The following is a 24,378-nucleotide window of genomic DNA, read 5'->3' as shown; positions in this document are numbered from 1 at the left end:
TCTCTCAGTTCCAGAGGCCAGAAACCAAAATCAAGACGTCAGCAGGGCCATGGTCCCCCCGAAGGGTCTAGGGGAGCATCTGTTCCAGGCCTTTCTCTTAGCTCCTGGCGTTGCTGGCGGTCCCGGGTGCTCCTTGGCCTGTGGAAGCAGGACGCCAGCCTCTGCGTCACCGTCGCTGTCACATGGCCCTCTCCCGCCGTGTGTCTGTCTGTGTCTGTGTCTTTGTGCTTCTGCGTCTCCTCTTCTAAGGACAACGGTCATTTTGGATTGAGGGCCACGCTACTTCAGGATGACCTCCTCCTAACTAATTACATCTGCAATGACCCTATTTCCAAATAAGTTCGCTTTCTGTGGTTCCTGGAAGGACATGAATTTTGGGGGGGACCCAGGTTACATTGAAAGCCAAGATCTGCAATTCATGTCCCTGGCTGGGGAGGCGCAGGACTTGTGGGTGTAGGGTGGTCATTCTGTTAAGACCAGGGTCATCTCTTGGTGGTTTTTTGGCTGTGCTGCGCGGCATGCGGGATCTTAGTTCCCTGACCAGGGATGGAACCCATGCACCCTGCAGTGGAAGCGCAGAGTCTTAACCACTGGACCAGCAGGGAAGTCCCAGGACCAGGGTCATTCCTGAAGGCAGAAAGGGGCAGCCAACATATGGGGTCTGGGAGGTCTGGGGGAGCCAGCAGGTGGGATGCTGGGTCCTGAAGATGGGCCAGATGTTCAGCTTCCCGGGAAGCAGGAGTCCGTGCTGCCCTTTTCCGGTCAGTGTTTTTAAAGGCCATTCAGTGTGCTGGAAAGCGCCCAGCTGCAGAGGTGTGTCTTGTTAGGTGCTGTGCAGCAAGTGTGGCTAGTTAAGGCTTCTCTGCTGTCTGGCTGGGTAGCTGTAGGCGGGGCTCAAGAAGACCAGCGGAGTGACTGAGCTTCTTGTAAAGACGCGTTGATTAGGTCAGGGCGGGGGCTCGGCTTCTTCAGAGAAGCTGTCTGGGAGCGGGTGTCCTGGACCCAGGACAGTAGCCCGTGCTGTTGCCCTTGAATCACCGAGCCCAGGTCCTTGACCTTCCCCGAGGACGTGGGAAACCAACCCTGCCCAGCCCGCTGATGAAGCAGGAAGGTCTGAGTCTGTGTCCAGGCGGCGCGTGTGCTCTACTCCACGGGGTTCTCCCCTCAGGTCCTAGCCGCCACCTGATTTTTTCACTGGGCGTGCTGTGAGGCTGGCGTGGAGGGCATACAGTCTATCTGCTTTTCCTGCCTGAATCTACGCCCGGGTCAACGTGCCCAGGCTACATATTGCTCCCACTGCCCCAGAACTGATTTCACAAGATCGAGCTTGAGGGTAACGTCAGCGGCCTGTATGGAGGGTCTGGGTAAGCAGCTGCCTGTGAAACCCGCCGTGTCCGTTGGAAAGGTGTCGTGAAGACGCCATTTGTCACACGAGCCCCCTGGGAGAAATTTCCTGTCTCGGTACCAAGAATAGCTGTGCTTCTGAGCAACTCGATTGTTTTTGTCTATGATGGACACCGATCACGTAACGACCCAATTTTCCCTGTCTGCGTTGCCTGCTGGAAATCTTAGAACCAAATGTGTATGAGGGGCATTAAGGGATACATTTCTAGCCTGGTTTCTGAATCCATTTTTGGTCCCCATCCTTTTACTTCCCCCCCCCCCTTTTTTTTAAAACAAGGAAGACAATTTATTGGAAGGATTTGGGTGTATTTACAGAATTCAAAGAAGAGCTGAACGCTCAGGACTCAGAAAGGGAAGGAGCCAGGCTGGTTCTGGGGCGCTTGGCAGCAAGAATTCATGGACATCCAGAGAATTCCTGGTGTTCGTGTCTCTCCAGTTACCTTTCCAGCCTCCTCATTATGGGATCTCTGATTAGCCCAGTTGGGATCTCTGAACCAGTTGGTTACTGGGGGGCTGGGAGGCAGGATCACGCGGCAAAAGCAAAGTAACCAAGAACCCACCCGGGAAGCGAGCAGACGTTCCTGGAGAAGAGGCGCAGTTGGCAGCTCTGCAGGCGCCCGTGACACCCTCCTCGTCCACCGCCCAGCGTGTGTGCACACACAGCCTCCCACTTTTACGAGGATTCCCTCGTTGAACTCGGTCCAGTCACCCTACACACAGGGGTTAGAGGCCTTGCTGCTTCCCCAGCATCATGTCCAGGCGTCACCACGAAGGATGTCAGCGTGACGGACGGAGTCCTCCATCTTCAAGTAATGAAATTCCCATGCCTCCTCCAGTACTGTCTGCACCGTGTCCTTCTATCCGGTGCCTTTCAGCCTACACGATGACATAGAATCTATGTCAGTTCTATCATCAGTTCCGCCTGCAGCCAACCCCTCGGGTGACACTCAAGCTTGGTAAACACTGCCTTCTAGTATGAGGGGAAAGAAAGAGGGAAGACAGAAATTCTGAGCACAGTCATTTTCAAAGGGGAATAAAGGAAAGGGAGATGATTCAGTCTTCAGACACTTCAAGAACAAGAGAGGTAATACGGATGGAGGCTACAGTTCCAGATGCTATGTCTGGTCCCAGGACCAGCGAGTACCTAGGCTGGCTGGGGCTCTGTGCCCAGGGAGGAAAACCAGCCCTCTGTTCTAGAAGGACCCTACCTCTTGGAGGGGCTGCTTGTATGGAGTGGCTGTAGCCTTCCTCTGGTCTCCGGGCCCAGTGGCGTGTTGATTCAAGACACGTCTTGGGGACTCTGGGGTGTCCGTCACACTCCTCCCAGGCCCGCTGTTAGTAGCAAACCTATTCCCTTAGGGGATCAGGGTCGGCCACCCCAATCAAAGCAATAACCTTCTATACAGCCTCCTCGTCTGATACAGTGGTCGGCATCCTCCAGCCTGGGACAAAATCCAGCCTGAATCCTTTATTAATTTGTGTCCATGAATCACTGAGACACAGTCACGCCCTTGTTTCTTTCCCCTGCGGCTGTTTTCACACGTAGCAGCAGACTTGAGCTGTTGAGCTATCCGAGACCACGTGACCCACAGAGTAGAACATGTTTACGCCTTGTCTAGTTCCCAAGAAGTCTTACGTGACCATGTGGCAGTAGAAGCTTCCAGAAAACAGCAAATCTTATCTCCACAAGATTTTTTACAACTTGATTGAGGATGACTTTGCCTTTGTAGATGAGGAAAGGGAAGTGCACGTCAGTATGTTCTTGAACTGCAAATAATAAGATGAAAGTCTTTTTAAAAGCAAAAACAATCTTGCGTAGTCAGCAAGGCAGGACCTCAAGAAGGACTGAAGTTCACGTTACTAAGCTCTGCTCCCTAATCATTGATAATAATCAGTGTCTGCTATGCACGTTCGAAGTGCATCGAACGCGAGCATTGTTTTTCTCTGCCGTATGCACGTTCCTTTATTTTACTTACGTGCTTGTAATACTCTACGAATACATTATGTACATCATAAAACACCCCAAAAAATTAATTTAAAGGAAGAGATCAAAATAAAGAGAAATTAAAGTTGCCACACTTCTCTTTCCACATCCAGTGGACCCTTTTGCACACACTCTGGGTTGCTAACTAACCTGTATCCCAGGTTACCCTGGAGACCAATCTCTAGGTGTCCGCACGCAGGGTCCACTTCCTGGGCGAGCGGACAGGAAAAGCAAGATTCTCAAAATTGAGAACTGTAGCAAATTTACTTTTTTTGCTTTCTCCATCTTCTGTTGGCCAGTACCTAAAAGCATTTCCACGTCAGACAATTCCTTTTAACGCAACATACAGCAAACACACAGAATCGAGGACAGGACCTGTCACGGCACAAAACTCCTATACGCCCTCAGACTCTCATGGGACCAAACTGAAAAGGCTCCACGGGTGGAATTGGTCTTAAGCAGGGCGCAAAAGAAGGGGACGGCAAAGAACGGCAGAGAGAGGACAGAAGGAAGTTCCAGATGGGCCAAAAGACCACAGGCTGCAGGGAAGAGCATGCGGGGAGACAGAAAGAAGCTTTCCTGAGCTGAAGTAGAGAGACTGGGCTCTGAGAGCGCAGCAGGGACGAGGAGGCCAGTTGATGGTGGGGTGATGGTATGAGGACAACCTACGTCACCATTTAAAAAGAAACAAAACTTTAGGTTGACCACAGAGACGGCCGACAACCATTACAGGTCTCTGTAAAGGGAGAACGGACCAAAATGAAGCTGGGAGAATATTATTAGGGCTGCTTGTGTAGACAGTGAGAAAGGCCTGTGAGGAAATGCGGCCACCATCCTAGTCCAAGGTGGCTTGGGACGCAGACCAGAGACCAGGACCACTGGAACGGTTGGCAGAAACAGAGAGGGATGGAAAAAGAATTAATGGGGGCGTACGAAGGGTAGGCAAAAAACCAGGAAATGAAGAGAGAGAAGGACAGAGCCCCAAACCTTGTGCATTCTTGCCACCCGTGGGCTTGTCCAGTGATAGAGGTCATTGATACCGGTAACTCAATACAAACTGCTCCTTGCCCAGGGCTCGCCGAAGCCTCTTCTTTGGGGCCCTTCTCGGCTTGGGGCTGCTGTGCACCAAGATGCTGGCGTGCAGACAGATGCCGGCGTAGGTCACCGCTTCCCAGTGCCGGTGCTTCCGGAGGGTTGGGATGTTCACAAGGACAATTCTCAGGCACAGGAAATAGGATGAAAAAGAAGGCAAGTGACTTCCGGGCCACGGTGTGAGCCCGGGTGCTGGGATCACTCGGGCCGGATCTGTGGTCCCTCATCTGCCCCAAGTGCCGGTGCAGCGAGAACACGAGCGAGAGGGTGGACACCAGGAACAGGAGGAATGGAACTGACCGCATGATAATTGCGTGAGGGTGTCGTTGCCATGGGAACCCTGGGTGGCAACCATCTGCACAAGAATTGACTTCCCGGTGGCTGCTGATGATGTCAGACCAGACAGGATCAGGGAGCCCAGCAGCAGCCCGGGCACTGACTGAGAAATCCTGCACTTCAGCCAGAAGAAGATGGGGTGAGAGAAGGATGCTACCTTCACACGGTAGAAGACAGCAAGCCAGCTGGTCGGCCAGAAGGTGAGAGTGTTGATGAAGCTCCAGGAGATGCTGAAATAAAATTGGGAACCAAAACCAAAGGAAGCCAGGAGGTTGCGCTGGAGGGCCATCCCTTGCAGACAGAACTGGGAGACGGCCAGGCGGGCCACAATCACGTCGCCTGCGCACAGCGTCCGGCAGCGTCCAGCGTCCCAGTCCGGCTCAGCACGACGACTGTGAGGCCGTTCTGCAGCCTGGCAGCCACCGACTCCAGGAGAAAGGTGACCGTGCAGGTCCACGTGGGTGAGGGGGACGCTTTCTCCAGGGAGACTTCTACTCCGGGTGCCGGGACGCACCCACGGGGAAGCACAGCCTCTCTGGATGAGCCGCTCTGTTGAGACTACAGGCCCAGAGGCTCTCCTTGGACTCATGCAAAAGCGTAGCTACCAGCAAACACCACCATCCCACCACCTCCCCACTCCCACCCCTGCCGGTCCTCCAGGATTTGAAAGGAGGATCCTTGTCAGTTCTCTGGGCGCGCAAATCCCTCCCAGCTCAATGATACCCTGCCTCTGTTTGCATAACCTGTATTTGCCTGCTCTCTATCAGAGCCGGATGTAGGGAAATGGTAACAGAAGAGAGGCTCCAGGGGTGATTGAAAATACCCGTATTTTGCCCTTTATTTCTCACCATACTACTTCTTTCCTAACTTTTCCTTAAGAGATGTCCTTCACCTCGTTTCCCTCCTGTAACCACAAACCTTCCCTGGCCCCTCATGTCCCGGCTTAATAGTTTATTCCGTTTCCTTTGCGACCCACCTGCCGAGTGGGTGGAGTGGGAAGTCATTTGTGTGCGTAAGTCTTGGAAGCACTAAGAAAAGGCCCCCTGTTACCTGCCGCCTAAACTGGCGAGCTCCGTACTGGAGTTCCAGGAGTCTGTACTTAAAACAGGAGTTTCCCTGATGTGTTAACATCGATGGTTATTTTAATCTGCATAAAAACTCCATGACGTCAGATTTTGACCATTTTCATCAGAGCAGAAACTGAGGCCCAGAGGGGCTAAGTCACTGGGCAAAGGCCGCACCGCTAAGTGGCAGAACCAGGATTTGAACCCACGTGGTGTCCGCTTTTACCTACGGTGCCCTACTGTGCAAGGCTTCCTCCAGCTCCGAATACAAGGCATTGCCCATCCCTGCAGGCCGGATCAATGCAGCAAAGCTCAGGAGAAAAACCAAAGGCACGAAAGCTCCTTCCCCAGCCAAAGTCGGGGGCTCCGCCAGCAGAGGTTTCCCCCCCCCCGACCTTCACACGAGAGGGCGCCTGCACCTCACACCCGATTCCTGCTGCGTGCAGCCCTCCAGCTGCTCCTAGTTTTCATGGACATCCGCCCACCACCAGGCCTCATCCTTTCCCCCCCGAGAAGGTTAGCATCAGACCCCATGTGGCTCCCGACAGGCCTGTCTGATTCCCCCTTCCATCCTCCCGCCCAGGCCCCTACAAGCCCTGTACCTGGACAGACAAGCACTTGTCCTGCTTGGTGCTTCCAGGGAGTCCGTGCTTTCCCAGTGCCTTCTAGCAGCCACGGACACAGGCGGGAGGGCCTCCCCTGAGCTCAGGGTCCCCGGGACCTTCCTCCCGGCCTCCGCTGGCGCAGGGCCTGCTGTCTCCTGGAATAAACTCAGCACAGGAATGCCTGGGAGCGCTCAGATCATCCTCCAGCCGCAGCCAGGGGAGCCACGGGGTGGCCACGGGTGTGGGCCCAGCCAGGTGGATGGTTTCAGGGGGTCTGTACACGTGAGACCCTCCTCCCCAGGTTGCGTGCCCCGTGGCGGAGGGGCGGCCTGTCAGGGTGTCAGTTCTGCTTGCTGCTACCCTAGAGCGTCCAGGTGTGCCCTGTGTCTCCTTGTAAAGCGCCTTACTTCCTCTGTGGAATGAGGCATCCTGTGCATTTCAAGAACATAACTTGGACTTCCCTGAATCTGCTTCTGGAACGGGGCAGGGTTCACAGGGTCTGTGTACAGCCTTGCTCGACAGGGAATTGAGAACACGTCAGTTCTCTCACCCGATGAACCCTTCAAGGTTAGTCATTTTATCCCAGATTTCAGCTTCCCGGACGTTTGTAGAATTTCCGTCTTCTTCCGGGGCGGGGGGGGCGGGGGAGGGTCACGGTTTTCTCTCCCAGGCTGCTGTTCAGACTCTCGGGAGGACAGAGAGGTACACATCTTGTTCAAAGGGAGATGTTTGTCTCGGGAGCGTTTACGTTACCCTCGGAAGCGAAGACCTGGTTTTGGCTTAGTCCCAAAGAAGCTTTTCTAGCTGTGCAGCGGAGTATCAGAGAGCCTGGTGACTCGGGCTCCGAGGACGCACGAGCCGCAGGTGCAGGGGTGCGGCTTCCTTCCGGGAAGCGCGCTGGAAGCGTGACAAGGCAGTCAGGCGGCGATTCGTGCAGTGGGGCTGGGGTACGGCTGATGCGAAAGACGACCGGGCCCGACCCCCCTAATCTGGGCCCCTCGGGCATGGCAAGACGGGGAGGAAGCTCATCTCTGTGCAAACTCTGGACCGTTTATTCTTCCTTCCGCGATGAGGAACACTAATGTCTCTTAGTTTTGAAAGTCTTCTTTGAGAACTGCCTTCACAGCCATATCTATTCTCTAATACTCTTGGTGACGGGCAGGTTTGGTCTTTGGAAGTCAGATTTTCTCTTTGTAAAGAGATCTCTTTGGGCCAGTCATGTTTGGGGTCAGAAGTTGAGGATGAAGCCGCGTTGGTAGAAATGCACAACCGTGAGACTGGGCGGAGATGTGGCACAGACTTAACCACGGTGCCCAAGGCCGATCGGGGCTCCACCTTCAGCTCAGCTCACCGTTTGGGCCGCAGTAGCTCACTCACCTCCCTCTGCCCTCGGTCCGAAGCAGTGTCCTTCCGACGGGGCCTCGCCAACCACACGGTGAGGTTTGGAGACACTTAGTGGTTTTTCTGCTTCGACTCCTAGTGTAGTGTGGAGGGCGAAACACTTTAATAGAGAATATGTTTTCAACTTAGATCCTCTTCCTCTTTTTCTCCCTCTGCGTCCCAGTGGTTAGAGTCAGGCCACAGAGGACTGCAGGACACCCTGCCCATCCCAGTGTGGCTCCGTTGACCCCTGACTTGCAGAACACACTGAGGCGTCAGTGCCCACGCAGGTCTGTCCCTTCTCCTCTGTGGCTGTCTAACCTGATGATACTCAAAATAAGGCCCATCACCAGACCCCTGGGGACAGAGGGAGGTCCCGGCTTCAGCACTAGAGGCACCTTGTCCTGTGGGTTACCTTTCAGGGTAACCGTCTTGCTGGACGTCTCAGGAGGGGCAGGAGGTCTCTGGCCGTGGCTCTCACCCACCCAATGCAGGAGCTTTTCCATCTCTCTAACAGGCCCGGCCGCCCTGGGGCACCACTGGCCAAACGCTGGCTATTCTAAGCCAGTCCACCGGCTCTCTGGTCAGCCTGAGGTTCTCAGGGAAATCCTGGGCCCTCTCCTTCCCCTGTGACTGTTTCATCTCAGAGTCTGTGTCCAGCAGAGGCTCGGCTGCGCTCCTGGTCCTGGGATGCTACAGGTGGGGGTTAGCGAGCATCTGGGCTGCAGCTGCTCGGACGCTGCCCTCAGACAACCCGCAGAGACCTGGCTTAGAAGAGAATCAAATGCAAACCACCCAAAGGGTGAAAATTCCTGACACTGGGAGGAGGAGACGGTTTTCTGGAAAGTGTGTTTCGTGTGGGCCTCACTTCCCCCCTCCCCCCTCCCAGTGTCCCACCCACCATCACTTCCTCCAGAAGGTCTGCTGTTGACGAGAGCTTTCCTGCGAGCTCCTTCCCACCCCCAGAAAAAGGAGATGGATTTTGACACATGCTGTTGTTTGCATGAGTGATATTCGAGAACAAAGCCTTCCGGGGTTCAGCCCGCCGCTTCCCCACCCTCCGCTGAGCTTGTATGAGAGGTGATGACAGAATCTCTCTTCTTTCCAGAAGATGTTGGTGTAGGCTGGGTGCTCCGTTTGGGTTTGCCGTCGTACTGCTACTCACGTGGCGTCACAGAAGGAGATGAAGTTGAGTGTGAAATTGCCGTTCGGTACGGTTCCTGCAGGTGCATTGGCTGCCCGTAGGCTCTGCACGCATCAGACACTCAGACCATTATGGAAAGAATCGTCCTCCAATGTTAGGAAGGCACCTGATCCCAGCCCACAAGGTCGTAGTCAGCTTCAAGTTAGCGGGTCAGGAATGCAGGGGTCATGTAGGAATTCAAGGCAAGTTATCAGGCCAGGGCTTGTTGGGGGAACTAAGCAAGACAAAGAACTGATTTCAGACAACGTTAGGTGGATTTTAAAGACACACAAGTTTCATTTAATCCTTCTAATAACTGTTATGGGTTTAATTGTGTCCCCTCAACAAAGATATGTTGAAGTCCTACCCCCCAGCATCTCTGATTGTGACCTTATCTGAAAATGAACTCATCGATGGTGTCATTAGTTAAGATAAAGTCACACTAGAGTAGGGTGGGCGCCTAACCCATTATGACTGGTGCTTTATGAGAAGATGGTGATGGGAACACAGAGACACACAGGGAGAGCATCACGTGACGACAGAGGTAGAGACCGGAGTGATGGGTCTGCGACCCAAGGGTTGCCAGCAGCCACCAGAAGCAGGAAGAGGCAAGGAGGGGGCACGGCCCTGCTAACACCTCGATTTCAGACCGTGAGGGAACCCGTTTTTGATGTACCTGGTTTGTGGTGCCCTGGTACAGGCAGCAGGAAACCGGTACAGGGACCTTCCATGGGAAAGTGATGCCGTTTAACAGATGGGAGGCTGAGATCCACGGAGCAAGCTTGGCCTGTGATCTGTCCTGCATCGCAAGAGTACGGTCAGTGAGGGAGGGTGCCGTGTGGCTCCGATGCCCCCCACTCTTCCCAGATGGGGAGAGAAGGCCGGCTGTGAGGCCGTCCAGCTGCTGCCAGTTCCTCGACATTTGACCTCGAAATCACTGGTGATTTTCGAGAGAGCAGGTCGGGTAGCCGGGAAGGGAAAGAAGCCGTGTTAGGGGCTGAGGCCTGAGTGGGAGGCCGGGCGGGAGTCAGAGAGACTGGCCTTCTTTCACAGCGTTTGGGCAGAAGGGAAGGAAGCAAGAAGCGTGTGGCGGGATCTCCGAGCTCGTCCACAGCCTGGGCTCCCTGCCTCTCCCAGCCCCTCCCTGAGGCTGCTCTGGGACCACGTGATGCGGTTCCCACCAAAGGCAGTGAGAGTTCAGGGCTCCTGCCTAAGACGGTTCCGGGCAGATCAGAGGTCTTTCGTCGGCAGCTGAGGGCTGGAGGCAAGAGGCAGAGAAAGCCGAGGTGGTGCAGGTGCAGGAGGTGAGCAGCCGGATCTGGGCCTCGTAGGGAAGGCGGCCGGGCCTGCTGCCTTCCGCGTGGGGGCTGTGCCGCGAGCACTGTCCCTGTTGAGGTCCCACCACGGAGGACCCAAGGCTCGTTCCTCACTGTGGCAGAAGTGGGCCCATCCCGGCAGAGGCGGGTGGACAGAGCTAAATGGAAGCTAAGGCGTTGCCTTGTTGCTTCAAGGTAGGAGAGACCTGGGCGCATTTGTAGGTGGAGCAGAGATGATGCGCGGGCAGGTGTGACGGGGCAGGGGCATGAGCTGGTGTCACCTCTGTGATGGCTTCTGTTCTCCACTCTACTGCTGGGGTTTTGCTCCGGGGGGACACGTCCCATCTGTCCTCATGGCCCCAACGAGGCCATCTGAACCCCCCAGAACAGCCATCCCCTGAGTCAGCCCTCCGGCCTCTCTGGAGAGCTCGGGGACTCGTATGCATCTCAGTCTCCTGTGTGCCGTAAAGCCCAGGTGTCGTGCCTTCCCTGCGGCTCCCACAGGTTTCCGGGGGCTCGGAGGTGGGGCTCAGGTCCGCTCTGCAAGCCCAGAACCGGCGTTGGCCTCCGGCCTCCCCGCAAGGCAGCTGTTTGTCCCCGGGCAGGGAGGGACTTGCTCTACGTCCCAGAGCTCAGTAGCGAATGGACACGTGGGAGCTGCTCTGCCCCGAACGCAGTGGGTGCTCAGCAAAGCTGGACTCACCCCTTTCCCGAGGACGCCCTGGAGTTTGCTCCTGAGAAGAGCTGACCTGCCCTCTGACCTCCCTGAGTTAGCTCTCAGTGGTGGCTCCTGTGCGGGGCCCTGGGGAGCCACCAGCACCATCTTTCTGCGCCTGGCTGGTCCCTACGCATATGTGTGTGTTTTAGAGCGCGGTGCTCCGCTGTGTCAGTGCTGTCAGGTACCTGAGCCTGCATCCTCTGGGCCCATCCTTAGGAGTGTCTCCTGCCGGGTACAAAGGTCGTCTTCAGCTCAGGAGAGGCAGACGGGTGGCCGGGTGGCCGTGCGGCCCTCGGCTGCCGTGTGCAGCGACCTCCTTTTTCCTCTTCTGCCCCCAAACCCCGTCCCTTGGCTTTCCTTCCCCAAGTTCATTACACGGATCTGTATGCACAGTCTGTCCCTCACCAGGAGGCTCTGACGGCTGCCCGGCAGCCACTCCCCCTCTTTCTTCATGACAGAACCTGGCTTCACCCAGGGCCCAGCCCCTGGGCACGAGTTACAGATGATCTAACGCCCCTTCCCCGTTTGGGGACATGCCTGGCTTCCACTTCACCGGGCTCAGGGGGAGCCAGCAAAACATAAGAGGAGCTCTGCGAGGGATCAGAGAAAAGGTGCCTCCCCTTCAACAAAAAGAGGTGCCGCCGGAGGACTGATCCCCCTCCTTCCTCCATCTGCGGTGTGAGGCCATGGTTTCCGGGCCACATGGTCCATCTTGTGACCGGGGCCAGCACAGAGGACGGCGGGGCAGACAGGTGGGAAGGTAATCTTCATGGAGCTGGCATCACGGAGCTCGTTATTTTAGGTAATAAACGTCCTGGTAGTTTAGTCTCTTTTAAGTTATATGTTTCTGTTTCTGTTATAATGCCGCTAAAACATCCTAACTAATTTACACGTCTCCTTGGTGACAGACGTGAAGTTCCTTCGGATGGCGCGATTAAGGCAACACTGGAAGAACTAATCTGGAATATTCCAGACCCAGGGCTGGGTGGGGGGAGGACTGGAGCGCAGACAGACTTTAGTCCCCTCACCCCCGTGCTATCAGGGGAAACGGAGCAGGTAAAGGGACAGATGGGGGCAGGGCGGTCTGGGGCGGGGCAGCGGCCAGGGAGTCTTCTCTGTTAAGTGACCACGACTGAGCCAGAGGAGGAGTCTGTGGGGAGGAAATGCAAAGTGCAGATGAGCTAAAAGCCTCATGATGTATGCCAGTCCCGTTCTCCCTCGACCAAGTAAATAAGCAAGGTTATCAGGCCACCTTTGGGCGAGGTCTTAGGTCTGAGTCCTGCCTCCTGTAAATTCAATTTTTCTGTGTTTTCTCTGTACGGCTCCTTCCACCTGGTTTCTTTTTTGTTTGTTTGCTTACTTTCGAAAAGCTGCCACCTAGCCTTCGACGACTTGAGGCTCTGAAGGGGTGGCCGTCCCCACTCTGTGCAAAGTCCTGGGGCAGCTGGTCCACCGGGAACCACAGAGCAGAGGCAGGATGTCCGCGTTAAATCTCTCCCACATTCAAGACGAGTTGATATGTGTCCCCCTTTCACCCTTCTATTCTGAATGTTTCTTTGAATCTGATTTCCCACAGGAAGGTGTGCGGGTGAGCGCGCAGCTCTGCGTCCCCCGGGCCCTGGAAACAGGCCCCTCGAAACTCCGGGGGCTCCTCTGGCTTTGCTGCCGAGTGACCGCTAGAGGGCGATATAGCCCCACGTGCTGAGCCTGCCCGGGGGCAAGGCAGGACCCGCTGTCCCTGCCCGGGTCTCCATGTTCACCTTCAGTGCCCTGGACTACGGAGCAGGCGGTCGGGCCTCACCCCGACCAGCCTGACGCAGCCTTTTAAAGGGGGGAATATTCGTCTAGTGGGCGCTTAATGGGAGCCTGCTGTGATCCTGGGTACTGGGAACACAGCCTCGAACTGCTGAGTCCCTGCCCTTGTGGGACTGCATTCTGCTGGGGGGGAGGGGAGCCGATGAGAGACAGAACCGCTGTGCGGCTCCAAGAAAAACGAAGGCGAAGGGATGAGGGTTGGAGGGGTGCGCTTTCACGTAGGACCGTCAGGAAAGCTGCTTCGGAGGCATCTGAGCAGGCGCGGGATGGAGCCAGCTGTGGCCCGGCAGGGGTGTGGGGCAGGGCGCGCCCGGCAGAGGGGAGAGCAGTGCAGATGTCCCGAGGCAGGGGCAGCCTCCAGGCCTTCAGGGAGCAGCTAGCACGGCTAGAGCCAAGTGGGGAGGGAGAGGGAGGGAGGGGTGGTCACAGGGCTCGGGTGGGGCGTACAGGATCCCAGGGTCTCGCTGAGTGATCCGTCGGAAGGTGCTGGTGAGGGAATCACTTGCTCTTGGGAGGGATCAGTCTGGCTCCTGTACAGAGAGAGATGCTGGACACAGAAGTAGGGGACCAGCCGGCGCCCCTGGAATAGACCTGGAGAGCAGTTACGACCGTCTGTCTCCCACCTCCTTTGAGACCTCCTCTGGCCCTGCGTTCTCCAGAAAGCCTTGCCTGATTGTTCTTGCCTCGAGCGACCTGCCGGAGCTCTCGGATGTAACTTATTTTAAGTTTCTGCCCAGTAGGTGGCCCCTTGTGACGTGCTCCCGTCACCTTCTGTCTTTGAGAAAAGCGTGTGTCCGGCTCTTCACACGCTGACCTCCATGCTCTTCCTCCCCAGTGCCAGGCAGAAGCTCAGCGGCACGAGGCCCCTGGATGGTCTCCCTGCCTGGGAAGAGCACCGGCTCTGGGCTGAGAACGAGTCTGGATGTGCCCGTGGGTCTGGATGAAGGATGGACGCCATCCTCACCTGCAAGACAAGGGCTGGCCCGCGTCACGTGGGAAAGGGGTGGGTTATTCCGAGGACCCTGGAGCTTCTTTTTCTGTCCTCTTCCTCCATGGGCTCCTGGTCCAAGAGCTGCAGTGCCCTTTTCCTGCCACCCTCAGACCCAAACCAACTCTCAGGGAAGGTTCTGGCAAAGGTATTCCAACTAAGATGTACATTATAGAAGTTCAGGGCTACATCCTCTGGGGGTAGTTGACGCATATAAGCATATAAATGAGAAGGGGCTTCTAGCATCAAAACCAGATGCAAGGGAATTCCTGGCGGTCCAGTGGTTAGGACTCCGAGCTTCCACTGCAGGGGGCATGGGTTCGATCCCTGATCTGGGAGCTAAGATCCCGCATGCCTTGGTGCGGCCAAAATAAAGTAAAATAAAGTAAAAGTTAATAGCGATTCTAAAAAAAAAAAAAAAGATGTGATAGATACTTTCTTTTGGATCATGTGGTGTTGGCTCCTGGGGTGAGACGGTGGTATTTTGCTAGCTGACCCTCCTCTGAGCAAGAACTGGCATCTTGTCCTACTTGGACAGCTGTCCGCCCCGAGTGATCGCAGCTGCCAGAAGTCAGCCCCACTGGGCACTAGGACGTTATCTTTGTCCTACTGGAAAAAACAGTGTTGAAAATCGCTGACTTGGACAGCAACCTACTATGATGACACCACGGGCTACTCTCAGTCACGACCGTGTGGTGTCTGTAGGACAGGCCAAGAGGAGAAGGTGCTGCACGTACCCTGGGATCTGGGGAGTGGCAGCAGCCCAGCGAGGGCAACGTACAGCACGGGGCGTCGTTGCAGCGGTGACCCGAAACGTCTTTGACTGCAGCCCACGGTCAGAAATGCACTGTATGTCGTAATCCAGCCATTTCTCATGAAACAGTATTTACCCTGGCCTACGTGTGCTATTTTCAGTCCGACCCTCGTTGGTTGTGAGAGCACGCTTTATCTGACCCACACAGTTGGTTGCACGATGGGGCAGGCGTGGGGTGTGTGACTGCTCTTTGGAAAATACCACCCTAGATGGTCATAAACAGCACGTTGGGCCTGGGAACGCCTGCGGAGAGAGTCTGGCTGGGAACTTCAGGGCACGGAGAGTCAGTGGGGTGGTGGAAAGAGGCGTCGGGACTTCGCGAGGAATGAGGAACGGTAGACATTTGAACTGTTTCTAAGACCAACTCACAACCGTGACCGAGGTCGTGTGTCCTTTGAACACCCCAAGTATATTTAATTTTCTGTTCGTAGTTAAATTAAAATACTAACCTTCCATCGCGAATGACTACGATTCTGGGCTAGGTCATTTACATCTCGGTTCTTTAAACCCCCGCTCCCCGGCTGTGGGTCTGGAGCAGAGGATGTAATGAGAGCTGCTTGAAATGCGAATGAGTTTCCCAGCGAGGTTTACTGAACTTGTAAAACTTCTGTCCTTTCACACTATCTCTGTGTTAGATCGCAGACAGCTCTTCTTTTCTCTCCCAGCAACTGAAGTTTATTTTTCAAATAGAAGTCTGCTTTCCCATAAAATGCCAAGGGTTTTGTACTGTGTGTGGAGGAATGGACTTGGGCTTTTAAGATTTTAATTAGGAGCCTCCAAGTCTTCAATTCACATGCCAAGGGAACCCCGGGGCGAGAACCTCCTGCCTCTACTCACCCCGGAACCGGACCGGGGCCACAGCACAGCCTGTGAGCCTCGACAGGGCCCGTCCCCCGGAGTCTAGAGCAAGGTCAGACTCAGTGATTTAGTCCCCAGCACTTGGGTCTGGACCTCGAGGCTGGTAACCCTGCAGAACCTCCACGCTGACACCAGTCTTCTCATGTAAGGAGGCCGTTTCTGTGACCAGCAGGCTGGAGCCACTCTATTTAAAACAGATGGAACTGAGTGATGATACGGTTCTAAAGGCGAGGGAGGATCTGAAAAGCCAAGCAAGAGTGGGAGGCCAGCCGGGGATTGGTGCCGACCCCCCGTGTCCCTCGTGGGAAAGGAGGAGGAGGGCAGCAGGGGGTGGGGGGAGGCGGTGGAGGGGGGCACGCAGGGGTGTCCCGGTGGGAGCTGTCTGTCTGGCAATATTGGGGGCCAGAGATGCTGTGCGAGGCCTGGCCCTCCCCCCAGCCAGAGGCCAGCCGAGAGGGGAGCCCGGGCACCGCAGCTGCAGAGTCAGCCCCCTGTGCACCAAGCAGGGCAGGGGCAGGTGAGGCGTGGGAATGGGGGCCAACAGCAAGGTGCCAGCCCCCATGAATGCCGCTGGGTGATGCATGTGCCCTGGTGCCTGGGATGCAAGAGCAGACTCGTCCAGGCACCCCTTCCCCTGCAGCACCACGGTGACAGGAAACCTTCTTTCAGGGCACCAGAAGCAGAGGCTCTTAGGGCAGCTCCACTACAGGAATCGGCTCTAGCAGGACGTCCTTGACGTCCGGCCCAGCCCACAGATTCTGTCACGTGCAGATCCCTGTGTTCGATGCTCACTGAGTGCCGTTTTCATACCCGCACACGGCCCGTTCTGCTTGTGCTCTAGAGAAAGCCCCGGGGCCGGGGAGGTGGAGGAGATGCATGGGGAGAAAAGGTGACCTGACCGCTTCCTAGAAGCTGCGCGTGGGTGGCCAGCAGGGAGTTTCACCCCACAACACGCGGGAACCCCCTAAATCTCTCCCCCCGCCCAGTCCCGTGCTAGGACAGGCAGCCTCCTGCTTCTCCCCAGCAGATGTCGCTCACCTTTTTCACTCTCCACCTTTGCAGGTCCTCTGGCCTGGGCCTGACTTTCTTTCCTTCCACACATTTTCTTCTATAAATCAGCGTGTCTTTGGGACTCTTGGTCCGTGTGGCTGTCCTCCCCTGATGAACACAGTGACATGCAGAGACGGCGTGGCTCACACGGGACCCCAGTGTGAGGTTCGGGGGGGCAGTATGGGGGGAGATGGGGATGCCAATCCTGACCCAGGCAGGATCCCGAGGCCTATGGCTCCTGCCTGGGGGGCCTGGAAGCCCCCTGGCCTAGCCTCTGGGCACATACAGGTGATGCACAGACATTTATCCTAGTGCAAAAGATGCGTACCCAGCCAAGAAGCTGAATGCTGTGAACGTGGAGGTGAGAGCTGCGGGAGGTCTCAGGGCTCTCGGGCCCCGTGGGAGCCACCGTGCTGCCTGGGAGGTGATGCAAGGAGAGGGGTCTTTTAAAGCAGGGTCGACAAACTCTTCCTATAGAAGGCCAGGTGGTAGATGTTTTTGGGTTTCTGGTCCACCTGGTCTCTGCTGCCACGACTCAGCCACAGACAAATGTAAACTGTGTTCCAATAAATCTTTATTTATAAAAGCAGGTGGCCAGGGCTTCCCTGGTGGTGCAGTGGTTAAGAATCCACCTGCCAGTGCAGGGGACACAGGTTCGAGCCCTGGTCCGGGAAGAGCCCACGTGCCGCGGAGCACCTAAGCCCGTGCACCACAACTACTGAGCCTGCGTGCCACAACTACTGAAGACCCCGCGCCTAGAGCCCGTGCTCCGCAACAAGAGAAGCCACCTTAATGAGAGGCCTGTGCACCGCAACGAAAAGGAGCCTCCGCTCGCTGCCACTAAAAACAAGAAAGCCCACGTGCAGCAACGAAGACGCAACGCAGCCAAAAATAAATAAATATATATATTTTTAAAAAAAACAAACAGGTGGCCCACAGGATTGGCCTCTGTTTGAACAAATCTGGCCATCTTGTCCCCTCTTCGACCCTTCAGTGCCTCCCCAACATGCTCAAGTTAAAATCTGAAGTCTCGCCACCCCTCCACGCTCTGGCCCTTGGCTGGCTCTGACCGCAGCCTCTCATGACCACCAGCCTCCTGCCCGCCTGGTCCTGGAAGACGCCAAACTCGCCCCACCTCCAGGCCCTCTGCTCCGAACACCTTAGTGACGGATGCCGTGCTGCCTGCAGAGCCCCTCAGGAGTGAGGGGCTCGGTCCCCGAGCTGCTGACCGTGCCACTAACAGAGGCACCTGTCGTAGTGCCGTGGCCCTTCCTGAGCCGGCCTGCGCCCCGCAGCTTGTCCGTGAGCAGCTGTAAAGGACCGGCCCCTAACCCCACTCCCGACGGCTCCCAGGGCTGTCCCCGCTCCCGAGCTTTCTGTAGGGCGCTCACCGGGTCTGTGTGGCCCCTCACCTTCGCCCCTGGCCGACTCCTTCCCCTTCCCTGGTTGTGGATGTTGGTCCCAAGAGCATCTCTGAATTGCATCCCACCAGTTTCCATCTCCTGCGTGCCTCTGGGGAAGCTGTACCAACTCCTGTCGCAGGCGGCCGCGCAGGCGTTGCCCCTGCCCTCAGTTCCCGCCCCGACGTCCCGCGGTCAGTGGCCGTTTGAGGGAAGGCAGGACAGAGTGGTTGAACCGACGGACGGGTGCTCGGGGCTGGAGGGCGGGTTCTGGGCTCGGGGTGAGGCAGCCCGTGAGGTGGGAGAGGACACGGGCCGCTGGGGCTGCTCGAGGCCACTTGTACCAGTGGCCCTGGGTCTGTCCCCAGATGTTGTGCAATCCAGAGTCGTGTGCGTTCTGCCCTGTGCCTGGTTGAGGGAGGCGCTCCCTGCTTGCCCGTGCTCCGCCCCCTGGTCCTGAGGCTGAGGGCGCTGGGCCCTGCACTCCCCAGCCCAGGCCGGAGCCCTCTGCGTCCAGGCAGCTGGTCAGGTCTGAATCCTGGGGCTGAGCAGACTTCAGAAAAACGTGACTCATCTTGCCTGCCCGCAAAGAAAGGAAAAGTATGTGTGGCCTCCAAATTTCCTGAAAAGTTCAGCCAGCACATTGCAGAGGTATGTGGCCTGGCACCCATGTGGTCCCCGGGGAGAGTGCCCTCTGCTGGCCACCACGCAGACGCCCCCAAAGGAGCCGATGTGGGCCCAGGCTGGGCCGGGCTGCAGGGGTCAGCAATTATGCTTATTATTTGGGAGAAGCCACGGAAAAACATCTCCTTTCCCTCAGCAAATTGTAGAGCTCTCTAGTCCTCTAAGGGCTGCTTGGGCGATGATTCTACCACAGGACGCAGTAAAAGGAGGTCCTAGCAAACGCTGCATTCTTGCTTGGACCACTTCTTAATTCCTCTTTAAAAATAAGATTTTAGTTGGACAATTTCAAACTTACATAAAAGTTGCAAAGATAGTACAAAGAATTCTCACATACCTTTCATCCAGATGCCCCAGTGTTAACATTTTGTCACCACATTTGCTTATGTTCACCCCCCCTTCTCAGTACACATACATTTGTGTGTGTTTATATGAAATCTGAACCATCGGGAAGAAGTTGCAGTCATAATGTCCCCTGACCCCTAAGTACTTCAGTGCACATTTCGTAAAAACAGGGACATTCTCCTCACTGCGGTTTAATTATCAAAACCGGGAAATTAACCTTAACACAACCATGTTCACTGAGCTGCAGACTTTATTCTCGGTTCACAAAGTGTCTCAGTGACATTTTTGGAACAGGAAGCCCCCATCACGTGCTGTGTTTGGTGGTCCTTTCTCCTCGGTCCCTCTTGATCTGGAGCCGCCTTCAATCCTGTCTTTGTGACATTTTTCAAGACTGCACAGGCCAGTTACTGTGTAGACCGTCCTTCACTCTGGGCTCATCTGACGTTTCCTCGGGATTCGATTCAGGTCAGCTGGTTGGGCAGGAGGGCCGTGCGTCTGGCGTCCTGTCCTGGCATCACAGCGGGGAGCACTTGATGTCACGCTGACCCATTCTGGATGACACTAACTGATTGCTTGGTTAAGGGAGGTGTCTGTCCCAGTTAGGAAAGTTATTACTTTTCCCTTTATAAGCGATAAATATTTCATGGGGAGCTACATTTAGAATCATTTAAATACCTTCTTTCTCATCAAGCTTTCACTTGCTAGTTTTAGCATCAGTCATTTATTCTTCCTGAATTATTACAACGGTGGTTGCCAAGGTGATTTTCTGATATTATCACTAATTCTACGTTGATTGGTTGGAATTTCTACTAAGGAAGAAATTTTCCTTTTCTCCTTATGTATGTACGTAGGTACATACTCATGGGTTCATATTTTATTCAGCAGGTTTCAGTCTGTCATTTTCATGTTTTGATGCTCCAATTGTCCTGTTGGCCAGCAGGAGCCCCTTCAGGCTGGCCCCTGTGTCCCATGTCTGCCCCCAGCATGCTGTAAGCACTTCTTATTTTCTGGTGCAGCAAAACCGTCCCGCCTCATCTTGTGCTTTCCCTGCCACAGTCCCTGAATCAGCCATTTCTCCAAAGAGCTCTTGTTACTTTCAGTGGTGAAAAGTATTTAGAAATAAGATCCAAAGTGTGCTCATTGCAACGGAGATGTCATGGCTTCTAAGCCTTCTTGGCAGACGTACTAGAAATACGCTTACGTACAGGAGAGTAGTTGGATTAGATAAAGAAGGTGTATCCACACAGTGGAGTATTAGATAGCTGTAAAAAATGATATCTTTGAGGTGATATATGGCAAAAGACGTGAATAGACAATTCTCAAGAGACATGGAGATGGTCCTTCAACAGTACAGTGAGCACTTAGGCATCAGTAGACAGCCTGTCCCTAAACCCAGCTTGTAGGATTCACCTATATTTTCCTCTAGTATCTGTTATGGCTTAATTTAACTCTTGTGTTCCAGAACGTTTTCATCACCCCAAACAGAAACCTCATACCAGTATCTGTCACTCTCCACCCAGCTCCTGGCTCATCTGCTTTCTGTCTCTGTAGATTTGCCTGTTCTGGACTTTTCATATAAATGGAATCATACAAAACGTGGCCTTCTGTGTCTTACTTCTCTCACCCAGCATATCATTTTGAAGATTTACCCACGTTGTAGCATGTGTCAGTACCTCGTTCCATTTTGTGGCTGAATAATAGTCCATTGCATGGATAGACCAGGTTTTGTTGATCCATTCATCTGTTGGTAGACATCTGGATTGTTTCCACCTTTTGGCTACTGTAAGTAGTACTGCTGTGGACATTCACGTGTACACGTTTTTTGTTTGAACACCTGTCTTCAGTTCTTTTGGATTATTCGGCTGTGTCGGGTCTTCGTTTCTGTGCGAGGGCTTTCTCCAGTTGTGGCGAGCGGGGGCCACTCTTCATCGCGGTGTGCGGGCCTCTCACTATCGCGGCCTCTGTTGTTGCGGAGCACAGGCTCCAGATGCGCGGGCTCAGTAGTTGTGGCTCGCAGGCTCAGTAGTTGTGGTGCATGGGCCTAGTTGCTCCACGGCATGTGGGATCCTCCCAGACCAGGGCTCGAACCTGTGTCCCCTGCATTGGCAGGCGGACTCTCAACCAATGCGCCACCAGGGAAGCCCCAGGTGCATTGTTTTTTCTGTTGTTGAGTTGTAGGAGTTCTTTATATATTCTGGATACTAGGCACTTATCAGATATATAATTTGCAGACATTTTCTCTCTTTCTGGGGGTTGTCTTTTCACTCCCTTAATAGTGTCCTTTGATGTACAAAAATGTCTAATTTTGATGACAGCAAGGTTTTGATGACCACAAATACTTAATGTTCTGCTTCTTAGTACCTGGCCCATGGAGACACTCAGACTTGTTGACATGAAGGATGGGGACAGGTCACTGGTTCCGAGGAATGAACCTCTCCTGGGAGGATGAGAGACCAGGACAGGCCGATGGACAAGGGGACTGTCTCACTGCCACCACGTCAGGAAAGGCTGGCTCAGGGTCTAACAGCCCCTAGGGAGGGGAGAGAAAAGACAGAAAATTCTCTGGAACATCTTTTTTTTTTTTTTTTTTTTAGGGAAAGAATGAGTTTTTAATATCTTTATTGGAGTATAATTGCTTTACAATGGTGTGTCAGTTTCTGCTTTATAACAAAGTGAATCAGTTATACATATACATATATCCCCATCTCTCTTCCCTCTTGTGTCTCCCTCCCTCCCACCCTCTAGGTGGTCACAAAGCACCGAGCTGATCTCCTCGTGCTAGGCGGCTGCTTCCCACTAGCTATCTATTTTACGTTTGGTAGTGTATATATGTCCATGCCACTCTCTCGCCCTGTCACAGCTCACCCTTCCCCCTCCCCATATCCTCAAGTCCATTCTCTAGTAGGTCTGTGTCTTTATTCCTGTCTTACCCCTAGGTTCTTCATGACATTTTTTTATTCTTAAATTCCATATATATGTGTTAGCATACGGTATTCGTCTTTCTCTTTCTGACTTACTTCACTCTGTATGACAGACTCTAGGTCTATCCACCTCATTATAAATAGCTCAATTTCGTTTCTTTTTATGGCTGAGTAATATTCCATTGTATATATGTGCCACATCTTCTTTATCCATTCATCTGATGATGGACACTATATCAGGGTATATGCCCAGTAGTGAGATTGCTGGGTCATATGGTAGTTCTATTTGTAGTTTTTTAAGGAACCTCCATACTGGAACATCCATTTCTGCGTTTCATCTTCTGACCCTCAGGAAGTCCTCCTGCTTGACTGCAGTGAGTCTAGTGTCTTCCCAGCATTTCTCTCCGGAGGAGACGGCTGAAAGACCTCCTTTTCTGGCTCACGGGCCTCTCTCCATGAGGAGAACCTTTCACCCTCTTCCTCACCCTCTGACCCTCCGAGGACCCTCGACCAGCCCCCAGTCACCTAAAGGCCGGGACGCTGGGTTCTAGAACATTGGTGAATCAGCCACTTCTCTTAGATCGTCCCTGAAGGAAGGTTGGGATAAAATGAGAGCCGGTGGCGTGGGGGAGGGGCTGCTAGTGCCAACAGTGTTCCTCGACTTTTTTTTTTAAGCATTTGCTAAAGCAGTTGAGCAATTGAGAATGTGCTTTGCTGATTTTTTTCTACTGTAGACACTAATCACCATTTACTAGCGTTTTTGTTGTTTGTGTTTTGTTTTCTCCCTTTTACATTTTGGTTTTCAGTGAAGTAGTTCAATCACGTGGTTAAAAAAAAAAAATCAAGCAATACAAAACGATCCAGTACTGAAAGGTCCCTGCCCCACTCCTCCAAAACCCAAAAGGGACTTCTTTACATTATGTAGCTCTTCAACTATTGTACAACTTGTCAGGGATAAACCTTGCATGTGGTCTTATCACAGTACTCACTCCCCACATCTTCCTCAATTTCCCTCCGTTCTCCTTTTTTTAAAAATCCATCAACCTTTTCTTTTGATCATCTCCTACAGAGTCTTTTTAGGCATTCTTTAATCCCCCCCTTACAATGTTAATAAAACACAAATACCACATACTATTTATGTGCCGTATGTATCTGTGCTTTATATATATAAAAAGAAGATGTTCCCTCCCGCCCCCAGGAACCCATTTTCACCCTCTTAGGGACAGTATCGCCCCCATGGCAAATGGTGCCTTACGCAGAATTTGAGGTGAGTGATGTCAGTGAGTATGGTAACAGCTGATTCCTTTGGGATAAAGCCAATCTGAATTAGCAAACGATCTGAATTATAGAATATCTTTATTATGTTTCGTCAGCCTCAGGAAATGAACCGGCTACAGAAGTTAACTTTCCAGATATCAGAAACGTAAGCTTTTAAGCACCCAAACATGCATCTTTTCAAGTGTTAGGTGCGTCAGACATTTTGCAGTTTTCTTATTCAAGAGATACTAAGTATAATTTCACTCTTTATAGACGATCTAGGGTCCTTACCAGATTGCCCTATGATGGGCATCCAGCCACCGCTGAGATGTGAAGATTGTTTGTAGACTCAGAGACGGAAGGACTTGGGAGTGGTCTCTCCTACTGCGAGCCTCCTTCCGTGTACCGGCTGCGTGGTCTGCAGCAGTGTTTTGCCTTGAATAGCACCCAGGCTCTCCTCCCTCGAAGTTTGCTGCTAAGATGCCGGGGTTCTTTGTGTGTGTGGTTGAAAAGAGTAAACGGTTAGGAGGAAAGTCCCTGGGCTCTTCATTCGAGAAATGCAGTGCTTGGGCTTTGAGTGTTTGGGCTCAAGAGCGGGGTTCTGTCCCAGTACCTCCGACTCAGTCGAGACCTGGAAGAGGAGCTGCCAACACGCGGTTCTCCCAGTTCAAGTCCAAGTGCCCCGCCCTCTGCCCGATGCAGGGCCCAGGCAGAAAGCCCCGCCCCAGCCGCCGGGGGAGGGGAGGCAGCTTCAGAACTGGGCTCTCCAGGTGATGCCCTCTGAGGCACACGGGGCCCTCTCCGGGCTGCTTTAAGGTCCCGATGATGCCGTCTGTGTGTAAGACGCTCTGCAGCTGACAGGGTATTTTTCCTAATTTATCTTGTTTGATTCCCAAAAACCTCTGTAAAACGGGCTCAGGCTGTGTTATGAGCTCTTCGATGGGAGAAATGTGGAAGAGTAAACGACATAGCTCAGAATCGCATGCCGATAACTGAACCTGTATATCGCTTTGAGGTGCTGTGTCCGACTCAAGTCTTTTAAACCTTTCAGGGCGTCATCTTGTTGGAGAATATATCTCACCATTCAAAAGGAACAGATCACAGGCACCTTTCAACTCAGGCTGGTGGTTTCCAAATGATGAAACTGCCAAAGTAGTTGGGGTTCTC

General features: G+C 53.8%; 1 protein-coding gene and 1 pseudogene across 3 annotated transcripts in view; one reads left to right on the top strand and one right to left on the bottom strand.

Annotated features, from left to right (window-relative positions):
- Positions 1-24,378, top strand: part of PRKAG2 (protein kinase AMP-activated non-catalytic subunit gamma 2) — a 276,927-nt gene that overhangs the window by 86,112 nt on the left and 166,437 nt on the right. The window lies entirely within an intron of this gene.
- On the bottom strand, positions 4,307-6,017 carry LOC307191651 (taste receptor type 2 member 143-like; annotated as a pseudogene). Its single transcript has one exon. The product of its transcript is annotated as a taste receptor type 2 member 143-like (transcript).

This window comes from Stenella coeruleoalba (assembly GCF_951394435.1).
Source record: "Stenella coeruleoalba genome assembly, chromosome: 9".
NCBI lineage: Eukaryota > Metazoa > Chordata > Mammalia > Artiodactyla > Delphinidae > Stenella > Stenella coeruleoalba.
Note: the sequence above shows the minus strand (reverse complement) of the source record. Positions and strands in the feature narration are given on the sequence as shown.